This window comes from Balaenoptera physalus (genome assembly GCF_965194825.1).
Source record: "Balaenoptera physalus genome assembly, chromosome: 5".
NCBI classification, from domain to species: domain Eukaryota; kingdom Metazoa; phylum Chordata; class Mammalia; order Artiodactyla; family Balaenopteridae; genus Balaenoptera; species Balaenoptera physalus.
This window is the reverse complement of record NC_138884.1, coordinates 29,687,135-29,711,671: the sequence shown is the minus strand read 5'-3', so window position 1 is coordinate 29,711,671 and position 24,537 is coordinate 29,687,135. Positions and strand designations below refer to the sequence as shown.

General features: G+C 38.4%; 1 long non-coding RNA gene across 1 annotated transcript; it reads left to right on the top strand.

Annotated features, from left to right (window-relative positions):
- Positions 1 to 88: 88 nt before the first annotated feature.
- Positions 89 to 24,025, top strand: LOC309661632. The gene is made up of 3 exons (XR_014264120.1): positions 89 to 203; positions 1,437 to 1,506; positions 23,128 to 24,025. It is a non-coding gene; the product is annotated as an uncharacterized lncRNA (long non-coding RNA).
- The last annotated feature ends 512 nt before the right edge of the window (positions 24,026 to 24,537 follow it).

Genomic DNA, 24,537 nt, shown 5'->3' with positions numbered 1-24,537 from the left:
CAGGCGCGGCTGCCTCTGGCTGAGTGAGGCGGCTACCGCAGCGTCACTGGGGATCGTGTGTAAGTCACAGGAGGCTTCCCGGGAGAGGCGGCCGGGAGCGGACGCGTTGGAGGTGACTACGACTCTACGAGTTCCACCTTCCCATCTCTATCCGTTCTGTCCGAGTCAGGTTACTTGTGAAAGGCCGAGAAAGTTTTATTTAGGTAAAATCTTGTGAATGGGAAAGTTTTGGAAACGCGAGTAGAAGAGCATTTGGGGAGAAAGTAAGGAAAAGAACTCAGAATCCAGATTGAAGGGAAATCGTTTGAGGTCGTGGCTCATTCATCAAGAAACGAGCTAGGGCTCCTAAATGAGATTGCCTTTCTCTTGCGTGTGGTTATTAAAGTAAGGGCTGTACTGGTGGCCGTATACATTTAGAGACGATCCGTTATCTTTAGCAAATTTTTTTTTTTTTTTTAAAGGATATTCTTTTTTTTTTTATTTTTTATTTTATTTATTTATTTATGGCTGTGTTGGGTCTTCGTTTCTGTACGAGGGCTTTCTCTAATTGCGGCAAGTGGGGGCCACTCTTCATCGCGGTGCGCGGGCCTCTCACTATCGTGACCTCTCTTGTTGCGGAGCACAGGCTCCAGACGCGCAGGCTCAGTAGTTGTGGCTCACGGGCCTAGTTGCTCCGCGGCATGTGGGATCTTCCCAGACCAGGGCTCGAACCCGTGTCCCCTGCGTTGGCAGGCAGATTCTCAACCACTGCGCCACCAGGGAAGCCCGCAAATATCTTTTTAATGAGCTTTTGTGGCATGTCGAAAATTTATGTTGTCCGAAAAATGGGGGGAGAGTAAGGAAAATGACAGGTGAGAAAGAATGAAAGAGTACTCTGAAAATAAAAAAGGTGAAATTTTCACAGTATTTACGTGTAGGCTGACACTGAAGATGGTTTATAATAAAGAAGAATAGATGGAGTCATCATGCTTGTACTCTTTCAAGTTAAATTCCAAAGATTCACCATAAGAATTTAGGCTTTAATTGGAGGCCTTTAAGTTGGAAAATATTGCCTAATTATAGTTCCGTGAAGACTTGACTAATATGATTCTGAAATCAGACGTTAACGGCCTGTAATACAGACGAAACTTTAAAACGGTTCAGTTGAAATGTCCAGTAGAAAAAGGAACAAAATTGTAAGTTGTTTACTTTGCTTAATAGTGTTTTGGTTTTTACCAATTTACAAAATGGTTACACCAATATATTTAATACATCAGTAAGGATAATCTTGAAAAGAATGGCAGTTTAGACAAGATAGGAGCTGGGTAGAGGAAACTTGAGACCGAGTTAGTTTGCAGGAAGAGATTGAAGATAAAAGAGAAATGAAGTAATTGATGGATCTAAGACAGTCATGCTAGAACACAGGAATAGCTTTGGAACTTTTCCTTTTCCAATAGATGGAAGTAAAACTACAGAGAAAAGTTCGCCTTTACTGGAAATGGTGCCGCGTTGGAAGACAAAAATAAGGTAGAAAGTAAAGCATTAAGAGGACTGAGTGGTAGGATTGTGGATTGGCTGATATCCTGTAACTTAAATGCTGAGATGTAAAATTAATAATACTTAATAACTATCTGTTACATCCTATGTTATGTGACAAGGGAATAACAGAGGAAAGAAAACAATATTTGTTATACTTGTTATATATATTAATATATAGTCTGAGCAAATATTTTTGTTATCTATACTAAGCAAATATATTACACATTCATAAGGAAAAAAGGAGGAAATACTTATGACAAGGCTGTAAATGGTCATGTGGTTATAGTTGATATTTATTACAGCCTTCTCCCACTACTATTTTGTATTCCCTTTGCCTTCAGCAAGTACCTCAGCTGGTTGTAGTTCTTTGCTTGGTGGAGTGACCCAAACCTTCATTCCTGAAGAATCTGGGCCACTACTAGTCCTACCTGGATTGGATTGTTGTAGATTTCCATTGATTTTAATCACAGAGCATGGTAATACTAAGAGATGCCCTAAGGGATCTCTTGTATTCCAGACAATGCATTCCTTATCTCCATTGTATTAATAGTAGAGTTGCTGTCCAATTTCCTCTTGATAGTGAGGATTAATCACCCCAGCCAGCACACTAATTCCCTTCTTTGCATTTTTTAAAAAATAGATCTTGATTGGACTATAATTGCTTCACAGTACTGTGTTAGTTTCTGTTGCACAACAAAGCGAATCAGCCATATGCACACACATGTCCCCATATCCCCTCCCTCTTGAGCCTCCCTCCCACCCTCCCTATCCCACCCCTCTAGGTCATCGCAAAGCACCAAGCCGATTTCCCTGTGCTATGCTGCTGCTTCCCATTCTGTAGTGTATATATGTTGATGCTACTCTCACTTTGCCCCAGCTTCACCCTCCCACCCCATGTCCTCAAGTTCATTTTCTATGTCTACCTCTTTATTCCTGCCCTGCAACTAGGTTCATCAGTACCGTTTTTTTTTTTTTTAGATTCCATATATATATGCGTTAGAATACAGTATTTGTTTTTCTCTTTTTGACTTACTTCACTCTGTATGACAGACTCTAGGTCCATTCACCTCACTACAAATAACTCAGTTTCGTTTCTTTTTATGGCTGAGTAATATTCCATTGTATATATGTGCCACATCTTCCTTATCCATTCATCTGTTGATGGACATTTAGGTTGGTTCCATGTCCTGGCTATTGTAAATAGTGCTGCAATGAACATTGTGGTACATGACTCTTTTTGAATTATGGCTTTCTCAGGGTATATGGCCAGTAGTGGGATTGCTGGGTCGTATGGTAGTTCTATTTTTAGTTTTTTAAGGAACCTCCATACTGTTCTCCATAGTGGCTGTATCAATTTACATTCCCACCAACAGTGCAAGAGTGTTCCCTTTTCTCCACACCCTCTGCAGCATTTATTGTTTGTAGATTTTTTGATGATAGCCATTCTGATGGGCGTGAGGTGATACCTCATTGTAGTTTTGATTTGCATTTCTCTAATGATTAGTGATATTGAGCATCTTTTCATGTGCCTCTTGACCATCTGTTTATCTTCCTTGGTGAAATGTCTATTTAGGTCTTCCGCCCATTTTTTAACTGGACTGTTTGTTTTTTTGATATTGAGCTCCATGAGCTGTTTGTATATTTTGGAGATTAATCCTTTGTCTGTTGTTTCATTTGCAAATATTTTCTCCCATTCTGAGGGTTGTCTTTTTGTCTTATTTATGGTTTCCTTTGCGTGCAAAAGCTTTTAAGTTTCATTAGGTCCCATTTGTTTATTTTTATTTCTATTTCCATTACTCTAGGAGGTGGGTCAAAAAAGATCTTGCTGTGGTTTATGTCAAAGAGTGTTTGTCCTATGTTTTTCTGTAAGAGTTTAATAGTGTCTGGTCTTACATTTAAGTCTTTAATGATTTGGAGTTTATTTTTGTGTATGGTGTTAGGTAGTGTCCTAATTTCATTCTGTTACATGTAGCTGTCCAGTTTTCCCAGCACCACTTATTGAAGAGGCTGTCTTTTCTCCATTGTATGTTCTTGCCTCCTTTGTCATAAATTAAGTGCCCATATGTGCGTGGGTTTATCTCTGGGCATTCTATCTTGTACCATTGATCTATATTTCTGGTTTTGTGCCAGTACCATACTGTCTTGATTACTGTAGCTTTGTGGTATAGTTTGAAGTCAGGGAGCCTGATTCCTCCAACTCTGTTTTTCTTTTTGAAGATTGCTTTGGCTATTCGGGATCTTTTGTGTTTCCATATGAATTGTAAAATTTTTTGTTCTAATTCTATGAAGAATGCCATTGGTAGTTTGATAGGGATTGCATTGAATCTGTAGATTGCTTTGGGTAGTATAGTCATTTTCACAATATTGATTCTTCCAATCCAAGAACATGATATATTTCTCTATCTGTTTATGTCATCGTTGATTGCTTTCATCAGTATTTTATAGTTTTCTGAGTACAAGTCTTTCGCCTCCTTAGGCAGGTTTATTCCTAGGTATTTTATTCTTTTTGTTGCAATGGTAAATGAGAGTATTTCCTTAACTTCTCTTTCTGATTTTTCATTGTTGGTATATAAGAATGCCAGAGATTTCTGGCATTAATTTTGTATCCTGCAACCTTACCAAATTCAATGATTAGTTCTAGTAGTTTTCTGGTGGCATCTTTAGGATTTTCTATGTATATTATCATGTCGTTGGCAGAAGGTGACAGTTTTACTTCTTCTTTTCCAATATTTATTCCTTTAATTTCTTTTTCTTCTCTGATTGCTGTGGCTAGGACTTCCAAAACTATGTTGAATAAGAGTGGTGAGAGTGGATATCCTTGTCTTGTTCCTGATCTTAGAGGAAATGCTTTCAGTTTTTCACCATTGAGTATGATGCTTGCTGTGGGTTTGTCATATATGGCCTTTATTATGTTGAGGTAGGTTCCCTCTATGCCCATTTTCTGGAGAGTTTTTATCATAAATCAGTGTTGAATTTTGTCAAAAGCTTTTTCTGCATCTACTGAGAGGATCATATGGTTTTTATTCCTTAATTTGTTAATGTGATGTATCACATTGATTGATTTGTGTATATTGAAGAATCCTTGCATCCCTGTGATAAATCCCACTTGATCATGGTGTATGATCCTTTTAATGTGCTGTTGGATTCTGTTTGCTACCATTTTCTTCAGGATTTTTGTATCTATGTTCGTCAGTGATATTGGTCTATAATTTTCTTTTTTTGTGATATCTTTTTCTGGTTTTGTTATCAGGGTGATGGTGGCTTTGTAGAATGAATTTGGGAGTGTTTCTCCCTCTGCAATTTTCTGGAAGAGTTGGAGAAGGATCAGTGTTAGCTCTTCTCTAAATGTTTGATAGAATTCACCAGTGAAGCCATCTGGTCCTGGAGTTTTGTTTGTTGGAAGATTTTTAATTACAGTTTCAATTTCATTACTTGTGATAGGTCTGTTTATATTTTCTGATTCTTCCTGGTTCAGTCTTGGAAAGTTGTACCTTTCCAATAATTTGTCCATTTCTTCATGGTTGTCCATTTTATTGGCATATAGTTGTTTGTAGTAATCTCTTATAATCCTTTGTATTTCTACAGTGTCAGTTGTGATTTTCCCTTTTTCATTTCTAATTTTACTGATTTGCGTCCTCTCCTTTTTTTTCTTGATGAGTCTGGCTAAGGGTTTATCAATTTTGTTTACCTTTTCAAAGAATCAGCTTTTAGTTTTATTGATCTTTGCTATTGTTTTATTCGTTTCTATTTTATTTATTTATGCTCTGATCTTTATGCTTTCTTTCCTTCTACTGACTTTGGGTTTTCTTTGTTCTTATTTCTCTAGTTGTTTTAAGTGTAGGGTTAGATTGTTTATTTGAGATTTTTCTTGTTTCTTGAGGTGAGATTGAATTGCTATGAACTTCCATCTTAGACTGCTTTTGCTGTGTCCCATAGGTTTTGGGTCATCGTGTTTTTGTTGTCATTTGTTTCAATGTATTTTTTATTTCTTCTTTGATTTCTTCAGTAATCTCTTGGTTATTTAGTAGTGCACTGTTTAGCCTCCATGTATTTGTGTTTTTTACAGTATTTTTCCTGTAATTGATTTCCAATCTCATGGCATTATTGTCAGGAAAGATGCTTGATATGATTTCAATTTTCTTAAATTTATTTAGGCTTGATTTGTGACCCAAGATGTGATCTATCCTGGAGAATGTTCCACGTGCACTTGAGAAGAAAGTGTATTCTACCACTTTTGGGTGGAATGTTTTATAAATATCAATTAGATCTACCTGGTCTATTGTGTCATTTAAAGCTTGTGTTTCCTTATTAATTTTCTGTTTGGATGATCTGTCCATTGGTGTAAGTGGGGTGTTAAAGTCCCCTACTATTATTGTGTTACTGTCAATTTCTCTTTTCATGGTTGTTAGCATTTGCCATACGTGTTGAGGTGCTCCTCTGTTGGGTGCATAAACGTTATAATTGTTATATCTTCTTCTTGGATTGATCCTTTGATCACTATGTAGTGTCTCTCCTTATCTCTTGTAACAGCCTTTATTTTAAAGTCTATTTTATGTGATATGAGTTTTGCTACTCCAGCTTTCTTTTGATTTCCATTTGCATGGAATATCTTTTCCATCCCTTCACTTTCAGTCCTTATGTGCCCCTAGGTCTGAAGTGGGTCTCTTGTAAACAGCATATATATGGATCTTGTTTTTGTATCCATTCAGCCAGTCTGTGTCTTTTGGTTTGGGCATTTAATCCATTTACATTCAAGGTTATTAAATTCAATATGTATGTTCTTATTACCATTTTCTTAATTGTTTTTGGTTTGTTTTTGTGGATCTTTTTCTTCTCTTGTGTTTCCTGCTTAGAGAAGTTTCTTTAGCATTTGTTGTGAAGCTGGTTTGGTGGTGCTGAATTCTCTTAGCTTTTGCTTGTCTGAAAAGCTTTTAACTTCTCCACTGAATCTGAATGAGATCCTTGCTGGGTAGAGTAATCTTGGTTGTAGGTTTTTCTCTTTTATCACTTTAAGTATATCCTGCCACTCCCTTCTGGCCTTAAGAGTTTCTGTTGAAAAATCAGCTGATAACCTTATGGGGATTTCTTTGTATGTTATTTTTTTTTTCCCTTGCTGCTTTTAATATTTTTTCTTTGAATTTAGTTTTTGTTAGTTTGATTAATATGTGTCTTGGTGTGTTTTTCCTAGGGTTTATCCTGTTTGGGACTCTCTGTGCTTCCTGGACTTGGGTGACTATTTCCTTTCCCACGTTAGGGAAGTTTTCAACTATAATCTCTTCAGATATTTTCTCAGACCCTTTCTTTTTCTCTTCTTCTTCTGGAACCCCTCTAGTTTGATTGTTGGTGTGTTTAGTGTTGTCCCAGAGGTCTCTGAGGTGGTCTTCAATTCTTTTCATTCCTTTTTCTTTATTCTACTCATCAGCAGTTATTTCCACCATTTTGTCTTCCAGCTCACTTATTCGTTCTTCTGCCTCAGTTATCCCGTTATTGATTCCTTCTAGTGTATGTTTCATTTCAGTTATTGTGGTGTTCATTTCTGTTTGTTCTTTAGTTCTTCTAGATCTTTGTTAAATATTTCTTATATTTTCTCAATCCATGCCTCCATTCTATTTCCAAGATTCTGGATCATCTTTACTGTCATTATCTGAATTCCTTTTCAGGTAGATTGTCTATTTCCTCTTCATTTATTTGGTCTTGTAGGTTTTTTACCTTGCTCCTTCATCTGTGACATTTTTTTGCCATCTCATTTTTTTTTTTTTTTTAATGAGTGGGATGGAATCATTGTTGCGTTTCCTGGTGGAAGCATTCTTCTCTTTGAAACTAAGACTTCTAAACCAGCAGAGCGTAAGGTCACAGGAACAGGGAGCAAACATTTTGCAAAAAAGGTCACTAGGAGAAATAGTGAGTGGTACCCCTCCCATTTCTATCCCTTAGTTTCTGGACCTGTGAATCCTGGCTATGAGAGAAATAGCACCGTGTATTGGATGCTGATTCAGAGCATATACAGCATTCTGGAGAACTTTGCTACAGTCCTGCAAGTTCTAGTCACCTAGTGGCACCATAACTGAGTCTTCAAAAGGCTATTCCACCATTCTGTCAAGCCATCTGCTTCAGGATGGTGGGATACATGGTAAGATCAGTGAATTTCATGAGCGTGGGTCCATTACCTCACTTCATTTGCTGTGAAGTGAGTTCCTTGATCAGAAGCAATGCTGTGTAGAATACTATGATGGTGGATAAAGTATTCTGTAAGTTCATAGATGTTAGTTTTGGCAAAAGCATTGTGTGCAGGGAAGACAAATTTATATCCAGAGTACATGTTTATTCCAGTAAGAACAAAATATTCCCCCTTCCATGATGGAAGGAGTCCAGTGTAATCAACCTGCTACCAGGTAGCTGGCTACCACCCAAGGAACTGGTGCCATGGTGTTGGTCTCTGCTGTTGACAGGTTGGGCACTCAGCAGTGGCCATAGCCAGGTCTTGGTAAGTGGAAGTCCATGTTGCTGAGCCCATGCATAGCCTCCATCCCTGTCACCATGACCACTTTGTCCATGAGAACATTGGGTGAATACAGGGGTGGCTGGGGAAAAAGTGATTCAGTATGTAATCATATGTCTGGCCATTTCTCCTTCCAATGAAAGTGAACAACCAGGTTCACTGCTTGAAGTTCACCCACTGGGAGGAGTTCCTTCACTACTGTCCTTCAGGGATGTCCCAGAACAAGGGGCTGTAGTGCTATAGCCCTCCACTTTTGGGTGGTGCTTGCATATTGTCCAAAATCATTTGTAAGCCAGGCCAGAGTCTTCTCTTCCTCTGTCAACTGATTTAGGGAACTCCCCATGAGGCCATAGGTGCAGATTTATTTCTCACTGTGGCATGCAAGTGTCTTACCATTAAGTCTAGAGTAGTTCCTATTCCAGGTCCATCTTTTGCTCACCAGGTCCAATCCATATACTGTCATCAATGTAATGGAGCAGTGTGATATCTTGTGGAAGAGAAAGGCAATCAAGATACTTGTGAATTAAATTATGATCCCCTAAGTTAGGACTGGAGAGTTTAGTCCCCTGAGACAGGAAAGTGAAGGTGTATTGCTGCTGGCCTTGCTAGCTGGAAACAAACTGCTTCTGGTGGTCCTACCAATTGGTATAGAGAAAAAGCATTTGTCGGATCAGTAGCTGCATACCAGGTACCAGGGAATGTGTTAATTTGCTCAAGCAATGAAACCACATCTGGTAGAGTAACTGTAGTTGGAGTCTCCACCTGGTTAAGCTTACGATAGTCCACGGTCATTCTCCAAGATCCATCTGTCTTCTGAACAGGTTAAACAGGTGAGTTGAATGGGGACGTGGTGGGAATCACCACTCCTGCATCTTTCAAGTCCTTGATTGTGACACTAATCTCTGCAGTCTTTCCAGGAATATGGTAGTGCTTTTGGTTTACTATTTTCCTAGGTAGAGGCAGTTCTAATGGATTCCACTTGGCCTTTTCCACTTGAATAGCCCTCACTACACAGGTCAAGGAACCTTTGTGGGGATTCTGCTAGTTGCTGAGTATATCTCTTCCAATAATTAGTTCTGGTATTGGGGAAATAACCACAGAATGGGTTAGGGGACCCACTGGGCTCACTCACTGTGAGACAGACTTGAGCTAAAATTCCATCGATCACCTGACCTCCATACATTTCTACTCTAACTGGTAGATCACGATGATGTTTTCGATCTCCTGGAATTAGTGTCAGTTCTGAGTCAGAGTCCAGTAGTCCCCCAAATCTCTGAGTATTTCCTTTTGCCCAATCACAGTTACCCTGGCAAAAAGCTGTAGGTTACTTTGGGGAAGGCTGGGAGAAAGATTAACAGTATACATTTTTGGCAGTTCATCCAAGGGGTTCTGGGTCTACAAACTGGCTCAAGTCTGGGAACTAAATGAAGGACCATGGCTCTTCCTTTCCATGATTCAGGTTAGACTTGTCTTCACTTGGCCTAGAACTTTCCTGCTTATACAGATCAAGTAAGAATTTAGTAGGCTTCCTATCTGTTTCATTTCTAGGAACACCATGATCCACTAGCCAATGCCTTAGGTCTATGCAAGTCAGACTTTTCTGATTGCTACGTCTCTGTTGTCCATTATGGTAACCAGAGCACCTTGCCTTTGGCAGTTAAGGGCTGCCACTTGATCCCTGCTCTCTGAGATTCAATCACTCCCATTGCATTTAGGTTTTCCAATTCAGTGACTGCTGTCCCTGCTATAAGGCCTGCCCTATAAAGAAGAGTGATCACAGAGTTCTTCAGAGATGTTGGGGCTCCTCTCACAAGTTTATTTCTCACAGTAGTGGTGAAAGATATGTTTTCTGGACCCTTCCGATATGGATACCTAGGTCTTAAATGACAAATCCACTCTAACATTCCAATCTCCTTAAGCCTTTGAATCCCTTCCTCCATGTTAAACCGAGGCAGGTCTAGCATTTCTAATTTGCCCACTGGTGGATGATTGAGATCACTAAGGGAATTAGTGTAGATGGGAGAAGAGAAATAGCTCTAAGTTGGGCTCTATAATATTAAGATATTTGGAAGACTATGAAGAAACAACAGAAGGGGCTATGAAGAAGCTACCAGCGTGGTGGAAAGAAAACCAAGTATCCTGGTATCCCGCATGAAGAAAGCAATTAGCTACATTATATGTTGCTAAATAGTGTAATAAAATGAGGATTGCTACTGGAATTAACAATGTAAAGATAAGCAGTTGGATGGAGTGGTGTGGTGAGTGTTAAAGCCTGTAGGGGACTGAAGAGAAAATGGGAAAGAAATTGATGACAGCAAGAATAAACAACTCTTTCAAGAAGGTTTGCTAACAAGAAGGGAAAAAATGGGGTGGTAGCTATAACACAGAGCAGGGTAAAGCAAAATTTTAAGAAAGGAGAAAAAGGATGTTTGTTCATTAATGGCAAAAATATCTAGGAAAGGAGAGGAAATTCTTGATACTGGAGAGAGAAGGAAGAATTGCTGAGACAATGCCTTTGAGTAGATGGGAAAGGATCTAGTGCACAAATGGAAGGGTTTCCCTTTGCTAGGAGCATGAACAAGTTCACTCAGTAACGGGAGAGACAGCAGCTGCAGGTAGGTGGGTGAATGTGGTTGTGGGAGTCTGCAGAAATTCTCATCTGATTGTTTCTATTTAATCAGTAAAATAGAAAGCAAGGTCGTCAGTTGAGAGTGAGACTGAAAGAAGAGTTGGAGATTTTAGGAAAGAGGTAAAGCCATGTAATCGTTTTTTAGTGTTGAGGAGAATGGAAATACAGTATGATTCCAGGCAGCATTTAGGGCCCATTGAAGTTAGAGGTCATGAATATAAGTGAAACCAGTCAGTCTGTTTATTTGTTTCCTCCAGCCGTGTGTACATGCACAACATGCACAAGTACAACCATAGAATAGGCAGAGAGTTGGACATTACCAGGGTTGTGGTTTAGCCATGTACAGGGAGACAAGAAAAGGGCAGGAGAGTGAAGAGTGTATGCAAAGGAGTGATTATGATTGACCATGCAATTTAAGCTGGGCAAGGACAGAAGTTAAGATATGAGGGGTGGGAGATGAGAAAAAGATGTTAGAATCAATGAACTGTAGGTTCTGGTGGGGTCAGAGGATTGTTGAAATTTTCCAGATTCCAAGTAGAGGTAGTGAGCTGGAAAAATAGAAGATGATAGTCAAAGTGAGAAAACCTCAAATTGAGATGATCAAGAGGCAATATAGTCATCCTTTGGTATCTGAGGAGGTTGTTTCCCAGTGCCCTCAACGGATACCAAAATCCATGGATGTTCAATCCCTTATGTAAAATGGCATTGGATTTGCATATGTCCTATGCACATCCTGCCATATACTTTAAGTCATCTCTAGATTGCTTATAATATCTAATGCAATGTACAGCTGACCCTTGAGCTGTGTGGGAGTTAGGGGCGCCGACCCTTTGTGCAGTGGAAAAATCCATGTTTAACTTTACAGTCAGCCCTCTGTATCCTCGGTTGCACATTCACAGATTCAACCAACCGTGGGTCATGCAGTACTGTAGTATTTAGTGAAAAAAACCCACGTGTAAGGACCTGCACTGTTCATGTTGTTCAAGGGTCAACTGTAAATGCTATATAAATACAATGTAAATGCTGTGTAAATAGTTGCCAGTGCACAGCAAATTCAAGTTTTGCCTTTTGAAACTTTCTGGATTTTTTTTTTTCCTGAATATTTTTAATCCACTATTGGTTGAATTAGAGGATGTGGAACCCACAGATATGGAGGGCTGACGGTAGTCGTTGGGAAAGACGAGGATTGAGGTATGGCCGTGCGAGTAAGTAGCTGAGGTAAGGTGGAGAATAAAAATCAGTGGAGGAGAGGAGGGCAAGGCACTGAGTGGTAATGTATTGGGTAGATCATCTATGTGGACGCTGAAGTCCACTGAGAATTATGACAGGAATGCGGTTTGAGACAGTGTCAGGGAGTTAAGAACTAAAATCTCCAAGGAATGGGGTGGAGGAAGACTAGCCTGGGGTTTGTTTGAGAACCGCAGCAGGGAAAGGGAGTTAGTGCTGTCGTTTGATGTCATAAAATGTAAATGGGCAGCTTTATGGAGGAGGGAAGAAGAGGGGTCTGGAAGGAGCTACAGGGAGCAGGAATGTCATCGTCTCCACCTCCAGGCTTCGCAGTGGTGGAGTTTGGGAGTTTGGGCTGCAGAGGAGAGGGCTGATCAGGTTTTAAAGCAAAAAGTGAAGGAAATGTTTAGAGAAGGCGATTTTGCTGATGACTGAGTCTCAGAGGGCCCAGTGGAAAGTTTTACGTGCCCGACAAGGATAAGAAATGGGTCAGAAAAGATGTTCAGAGCCTTATAGGAATTAGAGTCCTGAAGATGAGAGTTAACTTTGGCTTTTTGTGGCAACTAAAATCAACAGGCATGAGGTGCATAATGAGATTCATCTTGATGAAAGTCTTTGAAAAAAGCTTTAAGTTCAGAATGGAAACTATAATGAAACAAATGTGCAACCTCAGTGCCTATTCAAGGACAATCTTAGGCTTGGATTAGTCATGAGTGAAATGCCTGTTGGCCAAATGTCTGCCTTGTAAAGGGTGCAGGGTGGTTTTGGGGGTTAGGAAGGATCTGAAGACCTTGGAGATAATCAGGGTTTACTATTCATTACCTTCAATTTACATCATACAGCAATTATTGCTGCTATCTCAAAGACTTTCATCATCATAAGAGGATCTTTCTCAAAATCTAGGCAGTAAATTTCTGCCCTCTTGCCTGAGGGGAGTTGGAATATCAGTATCATCTTGTTGATCTATAGACATTTTACCTGTTGTTACATTCAAACAAAATTTGAAACTTGAAATTTGATGTTTTAAAAATCCCCAAAGATCAAAACAGGCATAACTGGCTGAACATGAATTCAAAATAAAGAAATGGTGGGAAGATTCCAAACCTAGAAAATGGACATAAATATTTATAGGCACATTAAAAACTGTAACAGTTTTTCCTATTCTGCCTAAAATAATCAACATGTGATACAGGAAAAAACACTGGGTGGGATTATTAATTTTTATCTAAATCTTATTTTGGTCAACTCACTTTATCTTCTCCCTAAGACTAGATCTGTGTGTCTCTTCTTCACTTATCTATAACAGGAACTCACAACTATCATTGCTACTTTTGAACATTGAGAGGTGAAAAATTTTCTGGTCAGGGACAACCAAGGCTTTGACTGGCTCAGAGAGGGCCATGTAATCACAGAGTGATGTAAGTAGGAATGAGGTGGAAAGCAAGAAAGTAGATTGGCCGTGGCATGGCTGCAGTTTTACTTGTTATGAGATTGGGGTGTTTACAGAGTCTGAAAACTCAAGTTTGCTAAGAAGGGGAGAGGGCTGGAATGGATAATTATGCAGTGTTTGTGTACGGGTTTTGAAGATTTAGATGGAAGGCAGGACAGAGAACTTTATCATTTACTGTTTAGGTTCTTTTTAAAGTTTCTGCTGTGACAATCAGTGTGCAAGACACACTTTGGCTTGGCAAATTGTAGAAGGAATAAAACCAGGGCCTACAAATAGCTACCTCATAATTTTGTTGAAAGAGTAAATTAAATGAAATATGCAAGGTACAGAGCCCAGTGCTTGGCTTAACTTTCTTAGAAGTTTTCTGGAAATTATCTCATTAGTTTTGGAATGTTTTACAGAAATAAAATAACAACTTCTGGTTGCAAAAAACCTCTGCAGTTATTTAGATAAGCTCTTTAACCTTGTGCTAGCTGTACACATATGTATGTGTGTGTGTGTTTAATCATAGTAGACCTTCCCTGCTGCGGTCCCTTTCCTCAAGTATCACTAACTCATTCTTTCAGATCTCAATTTAAATGTCCTATCTTCAGGGGAAATTTTACCTAACTTCACAAAATAGATCAAGTATTCTATAAAATATCCTCAGAGTATCCCGTATTACTGTCTAACACCTATCACAATTATAATTATTTTTTCTGTAATTTTTGAATGTCTGTCTTCTACCTGAGGAATTAAGTTCTTTGAGGCTAGACATCATGTTTATCTTTCTTCCTGTTCCTTGCCCAGCACCCAGCACAGTGTCTCCCAGTACTCAGCAGTCAGTAATTATTAATAAATTATTAATAATTATTAATGAATCTTGGTTTTAGTAAAAATCCTTTTGGGGATATGCTCGTTTGGCATATATCAATATTTTTAAAGAGAAATTTGACAAGAAGTAAGTTCTTTAGTGGTATTATAAATCTTTAGCGATTATTCATGTTAGCTTCCTCTATTGTAACTGGAAAAATATATATATAAAATGTTATGTATATTATTATATATATGTTGAAGAGTTTTCTTAAGATGATGTGGACATTGCCAACATGTAGGTTATTAAATGTTTCAAGTAATGTTTTATTGCCTTACTTCTGAGGCTTTGTACATACTCTTTCTCAAAGATGTGTCACCAGAGAATTTTATTGCTTAGATGAAACAAGATGTGAGTCTTTTATAGGCTTCAATGTAGAAGAAATTATTTGTATTTTAGGAAGATAGTGCTTAAGTCAGCTTTAGTTATAAAGCATTTTCTCATGAAGAGCAATCTAGAATGTTTATTTGAAGTGGCCCTTTTAGCTCTAAAAAGTAGACTGTTGTGGTAGCAAACAAAGAACCAGAGAATTGGTAACAAAGCAGGCCAAATAATCTTTCTGGTTTTTAATATGTTGTATGCTTTTTATTTTCAGTTGCAGATTAGTGAAGAAGAAATATTAACTGTGTTTCAAAACAGACCTAAGTAGATTGACTGTACCTCCCTCTTTTATGTTGTGGCCTTGGGTGAGATACATACTTGGACCTCAGCTTTCTCATCTGCAAAGTGAGAATATCACCTTATTGCCAGGGATGTTCTATGGATTAAATAATCTAGTGTATATCAGATGTCTCGCAAATAATGGCACACAACAAATACTTCTTTCCCCTCATTGGTGGTGTTAAAGAGAAAAATCACAGGCCCAAAGTGGTGTCACTTGTGCTAACATTTATGATACCAAACCTAGATTTAATATCTAACCTCATTACAGTTTTGCCCTTAATCCTAATCAACCAGTCTGGAATTTTCTGGTCAGCACCAATCTGACCAGAGGTAATCTGCCACTGAGGGCCTTCTCTATCCCCCAGAGGAAGAGAGGCTATCTGCATGATAAAACCCTTGTAGTTCCCTTTCCCCCAAAAGATGTCCTCCAGCCTAAAATAATCCCCTCCTTTCTTTTGCTAATAGCTCCTTTGCCCCACCCTTCTTCCTGTAAAAAGCCCTAATGTATCAATATTGTTTCATCAACTGTAACAAATGTACCACTCTAAGTTATTAATAATAGGGTAAAATTGGAGGTGGAGGAATATGAAAATCCTTTAAACTTTCTGGGGAATTTTTCTGTAAGCCTTAAACTGCTCTAAAAAATAAACCATATTTTTAAAACTCAAATGCGTTATGAAAGATGTTATTCATCTATTCTGGGCCCTGGAATCTTTATTATAGTGTCAAGCAGGGTTTTTCAGTTCTGGGATTTGATTTTACCATGCTTGCAAGCTAATAAATTAGCCTGTTACTGTTTCATCAATGCATGAGCATCAGTATGTTTGCATTGGTTCCCCTTGCCCCTCATTTACATGGGGGTACACAGAGGGCCTAGTTGGGAGCCTGCACATGCAGTCAGTTATATTCTAACTGAATTTGGGAATCCACTGTTTTTATAGCAAGCAGTAAGCAAGCCTACTCTTTATTTGTGATGGGTGCATTACCTTATCTCTCAAGATTGCTCTCTGCAAGCACAAATTTCAGAAATGGCCTGGGCAGAGAGTGGTCAGGGCTTTGCTTTCATGGCACACCCTGCAAAAATGTGCAGTATGATAACTGCCCATGGCAGATTGTCTCTCCCAACAGGTCCTTTCAGTTCTGGTATCTCCAACAATACTTAAGGAAAGAAGTTATTCATATGGGGGTTTCTAAAAACAACATACATTTTTATGTACAGTTGACTTGCATATGTGTATAAAATTAAATATGAATTCTTCACAAATGGGATACTGATGTCAATGTCCATTTCCTTCTTAATAAGCATTCTTCTCTGTTCTGCTCCAATCTAGATTTCTTTTCTTTTTTTTTTTTTTTTTTAGCATCTTTATTGGAGTATAATTGCTTTACAATGGTGTGTTAGTTTCTGCTTTATAACAAAGTGAATCAGCTATATATATACATATATTCCCATATCTCTTCCCTCTTGCGTCTCCCTCCCTCCCATCCTCCCTGTCCCACCTCTTTAGGTGGTCACAAAGCACTGATTTTCTTTCAAGTCCTGCTGCTCTTACTTTGGAGGGTTCCATTCAAATCTGCCATAGAATGGTGACATTTTTTGTATCAAAGCCTTTATAACTGTTTGCAGAAATTTCTTTACCTATGCATCTGAAGTTCCTAGAGCTTACTTTAAATACGGCCTTTTCCTCATTTGGCTGCTGTGTACTTTGTTCCCTTTGCCATGCCCTGTTTTCTTCAAGGCTAGGCTCTGCTTCCTGTAGCAGGAATAATTGCTTCCTGTTGGATACCTAGACTGAAAACAACCACAGTGGGCAGGAACATGGCTACCGTCATGCTTCCTGGGTAACATTAGATAATCTTCCACCTTCCTGCGTCAGTGCCGGGGACACTGCTGTTTAATCATTTTATTCTCAGTATTGTGTGGCTTGTAAAAATCCATGGAAATATGATTTCATATCCAATCTATGGTGTTGTTGTAAAAAAAGAATGTCCTGAATGAACGAAATAAGACTAAATTGAGTGCCCATAGTTTATAACTATCATTTATGTAATAAAGGCTGTGGAATACCAAGGCCATTTCTAAATATAATTTCAAATCACATCAAATCAATACTCTTTTACCCTCCAAAATAATATTTTAGCCATATATGTTAATTATTGCTATTAGCAAAGTTGATAGAGTTAACTCATATCTCTTCTTTTGCTTTGCTTATCCCAACTGTTGTTTATAAGACGGCAATAAGGAGATAAAATAGCTTGTATAATACGAGCACAGAGAGAAAGAAACTCACCAAACCGCTTGCTAATTTTCCTAAAACTCCAGTTTTATTTTATTGTTTCGTAACTGACCATCCCTATGCCTCTTTTGGGGGCAGCCCAGGGGGGTTGTGCTCGGTGGACTATCAAAGGGTCATTACATTTTGAGAAATGGAGTAAAAATAATAGTTTTTTCTGTTTTTACTTCTCCTGAGGTTAGTAACTCCCTCGGTAGAAGTCACATATATTTAGAAAGTACATTAACGTTTTAAGACCATTTTGGTGCTTGTTAATAAATTATGCTTTCATCATACTAAAATAGCACCTGGATGGACACTCCAGTGGGCTTTCAGTGACAGGGTAGTGTAACAAGGCACTGTTATTTGGAATTGGGAATGAGAGCTCAACTGGAGAGTTAGACTGCCTGGGTGTAAAACCTAGTGCCACAATTTACTAGCTATATGACTTTGGGAAAACTAATCTCCAGGCTTTAGGCTTCTTATATAATGGTAATAAACATACAACATAGACTTCTTTGATGATTAAAGGAGATAATCCATAGAAGACACTTAAGTGCCTGTCACATAATATTCACTCTATAAATGATAGCTCTTACTCTTTCTTGGCATTATAATAATATATTATTAATAATAGCCAACTTAATGAGTGCTTGCTACAAGCTTGGCACTGCATTTTCACAAGCATTGACTCATTTAATCCTCACCAGTGTCCTCTGTGTTAATCTTAACACAAAAGATTGCATTATCAAGTCAGACAAGAGTCAGAGATTTCACTGGCATCATTGGGTGAAATGATGATTCGGCGCAATTAACTTTGCTTCAAGTTTGCCAGGAGGTTTGTCATTAGCATGTTCATAAGGAAATTTAACTAGGTCAACTTCCTTCTTTTCTAGGGGCCTCCCTTCAGTAAAGGGAGAGAATGGATTGTAGAAATAGGCTAGCTAGTTTCTTCCCAGGCAGGCACTGGTATTTCCATTTTAAGGCTGAAGAAATTGGGACACAGAGAGGTTGAGTTAGTTGCTTCAAGTCTAGTAATAATGGAGGCTGATGAAAAAGATTATGGCTTATGGAATACCCACACACACACGAGGCACTAAATTGTATACAAGCAGACTCACATTTAACCAAACTCAATCAAACTCACATTTCATTTCTGAATAACTTAAAATTTGAAAGAATATATTCTGATAGGTACATAAAATATACAAATATACAGTAATACATTGAGGGAGTATTATACAAACCTGGTCTTCTAGTTTTCCCTTTCTCAGGAATGGCACCACCATCTAGCTATGCAAACCAGACATATAGGAGTTGTCCAAGACACTTTCCTCCTTTCCTCTTCTTCACCTTCATATCCAATACCCCATAACAAATTCTGTTGTTCTGACCTCCTAAATAAGTCTATAAGTAATTTACTTTGCTCCACTTTTTCTGCCTCCCCTAGTCTAAGTACTATCTTCTGTCTTCTGAACTACCACAATAATAAATTTCCAGGTAAGAAAATAGCCTATACCAGCACACTCTTAAAATATTGTCTCCACACCACTTGCAAACTAATCCTTGAAAATGCAAATCTGATTATGTCATGCCTCTACTTAAATGTATTAAAGCTCCCCATTCTTAAAATAAGAACAGAAGTTTTTATTATGGTCTGTGGGGCACAACAGGTCTAGCTCTCAACCGTATTTCTAGCCTCTGTTCACACTATGCTTCCCCACGTTCTTTGTATTCCACCCACAGTGGCCATTTTGCAAACTCTTCTAATTTCAGTGTTTCATCCTTTCAAATAGTTTTTGCATATGCTTTTCCCTTTGTTTCCTCCCCCTTTTGCTTGGTGGTTCTTAAAATTTGCCCTACTGACCTTAGTTCAGTTATTTTTTTCCTCAATGAAGCCTTCTCTCACCTGTATGACAAAGCCAAACTCCACAGTTCTAAAGCATGGACTTTAGGTAATTTCACTGAAAAACAGTTAACTTAGAGTCAGTTCCATGAATTACAGATTTGCTAAAAACAAAGTTGGCAAAAGCCAACTTACCGGAGAGCAGTTCATCACCCTGGTCTAGGGTGGTTCTCTGCAGCAATCTTTCTGGAAGAGGCTTAAGTCTAAAGACAGTAAACTGCATTTAAGGAGAAGCCCACCATTTGCTTACATTGGAGTACTGGATCATTGGGCTTTAGAGAAGGACTTGGCATCTAAAATGTGAAAACATGAAATTGATATCCAGCCCAGACAGACTGTCAAATTTGGAGTTAAAGAGCCGTCATGAAAGGACTGCATTGCAACGTCTGTGAAATGAAGTCTTCGAAAAATCCTTAATAATTCAGTAACTTAGTCATTTGATGAAATGATAATTTGGCAGACTACTTTTCGTCAAATTGGTTTTCTAGAAATTGGTTTTTGGTGAACTAGCTTTCAGTGATTTGTCAGGGAATTCAGTGAATCAGTCATTTGGAAAATTGACTTTTGGCAAATTGGCTTTCTGCAAATTGATTTTTGGCAAATTGGCCTTCTTACAGCATCATGTAACTCACCTTGCAACATTTTTCATACTTAATGTTTTCCATTTGTTTTATGATTATTGGATTGGTGGTGCTCTCCCCCACTGTATGTAGGCATCACCAGGGGAGGGGCTATATCTGTTTTCATTCACCGTTTTATTCTTAGCTCCTGGCACAGTGTCTGGCACATAGTAAGTACTCAATAAATATATGTACAATGAATTACAAAATAACACATTGCTATAGATCAAAATGGAATAAAAGTGGATATTGGGCATTACTCAGTGGGGCTTTATTACCAAATATCTAGATGAACTGATTATGAGGCAGTTGCTTTTATTTTTTTATTTTTTTAAATTTTTATTGGGGTATAATTGATTTACAATGTTGTGTTAGTTTCACGTGTACAGCAAAGTGAATCTGTTATACAAATACATATATCCACTCTTTTTCAGAGGCAGTCACTTTTAGACAAGTGCCTATAGGAATGCTGTATGTATAAGATGGTACCGTTTTAACTTAGCAATAGTAATAGCTAACCTTTATATATCACTAACTTCACAGCACACTTTATAGTGATTAACTCATTTCGTCCTTGCCACAATTCATGGGATAGATTACTACTGTTATCCTCATCTTATAGATGAGGAAGCTGACACACAGAGAGGATAAGAAACTTGCCCAGTGTCACACACCTGCTTGAACATAGGCAGTCTGGCTCCAGCACTAGCCAGTATATTGCAGTTTTCTTGACTGAAATTTTGGTCAGTTAGGTGATGAGCAATGAGCAGTTTGTAACTTTGAATATTTCTTAGGATAGGCATGGAGCAATGAATAGGTTATAGGAAAGGAAGAGTATTTCGGGTGTAGTTACTAATGTGATCTAAGAATTTTGAAAAGTGTCATGGAGGGTAATGTTTGACGATGGGCTAAGTGATGGCTGGACACAATAGGAGAAGGGGGATTTTTAAGGTCCTTTGTATCTCCATCGGCCTCCTGAAAACTCCCCAAACATGCAGCATATATGAAAACAGGGTGCTTGCTTTATATGCACAGCATCAATGCAAAAATCCCTCTATTTACTGGAACAAAAACAGTGTCCTTGCCGTGCAAATTCAGCTTCAAGACAATTTTTCTAACGTCTCTTTCTTACCAGATTTTTACCCCTAGTTCCGTCTATATAGAAATTCTGGAGCTGACTCCAGTTCTTATAGGGTCACCTGGGTAGGAATGAAAGCAGCAGGGGTGGGGAATGGATCAGTGATAACTATGGACTGCAGGGAGTGAAATTAAGTAATTCATGGAGGCCTTGTCATCATTATTAAAATAGTAATACAAAGCATGACCTTGCTCTTCCGAAAGATAGGGAGAATGAGAACTTATTGCTTCAATGTAAGCCTTCATATCTATCATTTGGTGGGGAGGGGTACTTTGTATATATACTACATTTAATTTTTACAACTTTACAAATGAAGTATTATTCTTCCTATTTTCCAGATGATGAAACAGATTCAGGGTGAGATTCAGAGTGAGAAATTTTCCCAAGGACATATGTCTAGTAAGTGATCTTGGGATTCAAACCAAGATCTGCCTTATTTCAAACTTCATGTAATTTCCACTACACCACACTGCCCTTGTAGGATATTGTAAGGTAGAGACAATAATGATGGTGTTGATAATTGGATGTTTGTTCTCAAGCACCTATTGCACAGAATGTGAAGAAAAGCAAAGTTTATGCTAAAGAATGAGTGTTGGTGAATGTTACAAAGGAAAGACTTAGATGCCTTGATGAATAGAGCCTGTTTAACTAAATGGAGTAATATGTTACTGCAGCCATCTGTCAAAACATAACAGCAATATATTGGTGGTACAGTCATCTTTGGTTTGAAAATAGGACTGGACTGAGAGGCTGTTCTTGAGATCATGCCATTGAATTTACCTCCAGAAATTGGGCATATGCTTGAAAGAGCCTTGATACATCAAATGAAAGAGAAACTACTGCTTCTTTCAAGGTTTCTTTTCTCAGTAAGATGAAAATGTTGATTATTGCTAAGGATTTTTCTGAAGACTGTAATAGCTGTAGGCCAAATTGAAAAGTTCAAAATGATTCATGCAATCTCAGAAAGTTTCATCAGTAGTTTTAATTGGCTTTGTAGGGAATTGTTAATCTCATCAAATTCTATAGAGGAAACAGGAATGAATTCATGTGTATTTCTTTCATCACATTATGCTTGCGGTTTTTCTCCTATTGCCACCTATGGGAACTGCTGTTGTTAGGGTAAAAAGTTAAATATGTTATTAGTCCTATTCATTGTTACAATTTATTTTGAGTTAAATACCAGTTTTTTTTTTCATATGTGCTAAAAGCCTGACTGCCACAAAAAAGAAACTTTTTTTTTAGTTTATTTATTTATTTACTTTTAAAATTTTATTTATTTTTGGCTGTGTTGGGTCTTCGTTGCTACACGCAGGCTTTCTCTAGCTGCGGCGAGCGGGGCCTACTCTTTCGCTGCGGTGCGTGGGCTTCTCATTACGGTGGCTTCTCTTGTTGCAGAGCATGGGCTCTAGGATGCTCAGGCTTCAGGAGTTGTGGTGCGCAGGCTCAGTAGTTGTGGCTCGCGGGCTCTAGAGTGCAGGCTCAGTAGTTGTGGCGCACGGGCTTAGTTGCTCTGAGGCATGTGGGATCTTCCCGGCCCAGGGCTCGAACCCGTGTCCCCTGCATTGGCAGGCGGATTCTTAGCCACTGCACCACCAGGGAAGTCCAAACATAAACTTCTTTAGATCTGTGCACTTTTTTTTTTTTGTAAACATCTTTATTGAAGTATAATTGCTTTACAATGGTGTGTTAGTTTCTGCTTTATAACAAAGTGAATCAGTTATACATATACATATGTTCCCATATCTCTTCCCTCTTGCATCTCCCTCCCTCCCACCCTCCCTATCCCACCCCTCTAGGTGGTCACAAAGCACCGAGCTGATCTCCCTGTGCTATGCGGCTGCTTCCCACTAGCTATCTATTTTACATTTGGCAGTGTATATATGTCCATGACACTCTCTCACCCTGTCAGATCTGTGCACTTTTAAAATTCTAGACAGAGCTAAGGAAATTATAAATTTGGGTTCCAATATTTTAGAAAGAATCTGATGCATTATTTGCTAACATATTTTTTGGAAATAAGACTCTTGTAGTTTGGATAGAGGCAGAATTTTGAAAACTTTCTTTTTAGAATTGTCTCTGGTCTTTAGCCATTTTACAAATTCTCTGAACAAGTTACCTTCTCAACTCTTCAAATACATGCACACGATCACTTAAATTTGTGATCAGAACTTGTGTGATGATATGGAAACTCTGCCTTTTAACTATTTTTTTGGCATAATATCAGCAAAAGTTGTACATTTCCTTTGATCTCTGTATGAATAATGCTGCTTCATTGATTTTGTGGTTTCATCTGTGAAGGAACTAATGTTGATCTCACTATCTCTGTCTTCTATAACTTTTTAATAACATAGCTCAAGATGGGATTATATGACAGATGACATTACTTACAAAGAAAGCAGTAATGAAGACATCAGTTATTCCATAAGGTTTGGTTTGCTGCAGAATCTTTTAAAAGCACAGCTGACTCAACTACAGAAAAATGTGATGTTCTGAGTATTTCTTCCTTCTGGCAATTTTGAGGTGAAAATCAAGAGATTAGCATTGTCTTGTTAGTTTAAAGAGTGAACAATATTAATTCTGTAAGTGTGTTTGACTAAATATGTGGTTAAATAAATAATAGAGAACGCTGCTTCACGTGATTTTTTTTCAGGGCTTGGTAAAATGTTGATTAAATTTCTTTCAGGTTGTTGACAATTCAGAGTTTTAAAAATGCTTATCAAAAATTCGGTGTTACCTAGCTATTCTTAGTGGGCTTCCTTTGGTATTGAAGATAGTTGTAAACATTCACCTCCTTTATGTTTTGGACAATTAACAAAGAATCAGGAACTAGAGTCTTGTAATAAGTGACCTTAACCACTTACTTTGGCCAAGCTTAATAGGTATGAATAGAATTTGCTGTGGAGGAAGTTTGCTAGTATTTTGGAAGTGTGATTTGTGTTTGAAAGTTGATTACAAGTCCTTGTCTTTTCCATTGAGCCGATACTAATTTTCAGGTAGATCCAATCTGGGGAGACTTTTCCCCACCATATGTGATTGACTCAAAGACTATGCACCATTCACTGCCCAGTTCACTGCATTTCTATTCTAGGCTAATATGTTTTAGATCAGATTTTTGGGTAGTGGTATGAAGAATGGGCTGATGAGACACAAAATAAGACATAAGGAGACCGGGTAGGATGCTATTGCTGACCGGTTAGGATGCTAGCCAAGAAAGGACAGAGGTTTGAACAAATATAATGTCAATAGGGGTGATGTTAATAAAATAATCTTTATTTATTGAATGCTTTCTATGTGCTAGGCACAGTGCTATGTACTGTGCCTGGATTGTTGCATTTAATACTCACCATGTCCCTATGAGGTAGGTTCTATCCCCATATTACAGAGGAGAAAAATGAGGTCTAGAGAGGCTAAACAACTTATGTTTACATTATGCAGTCAGGAAGTGGTATAGTTGCGATTTGGCTCCAGAGCCTGGGCACACAACCACCATACAGCAGACAGAAATATTTAAGAGGTAGAATTTAGCAACTGATTAGAAGCAGAGAGGATAATGATGGGGAGCTAAGGTGTAACTCTTTGGGCTCTGGATTGGACACCCTAGTTAGTGACATTGCTTCTCTCCAGGTCAGGGAATACAGAATGAGGAACACGTTTGGAAGATTAGGGAGTTCTGGACATCTTGAATTTGAGGTGCCTTTGAGACACATCAAGAGAGGTCAAATAGGTTATGTGGCTCAGGAGATCTAGCAGGAATCTGGGTC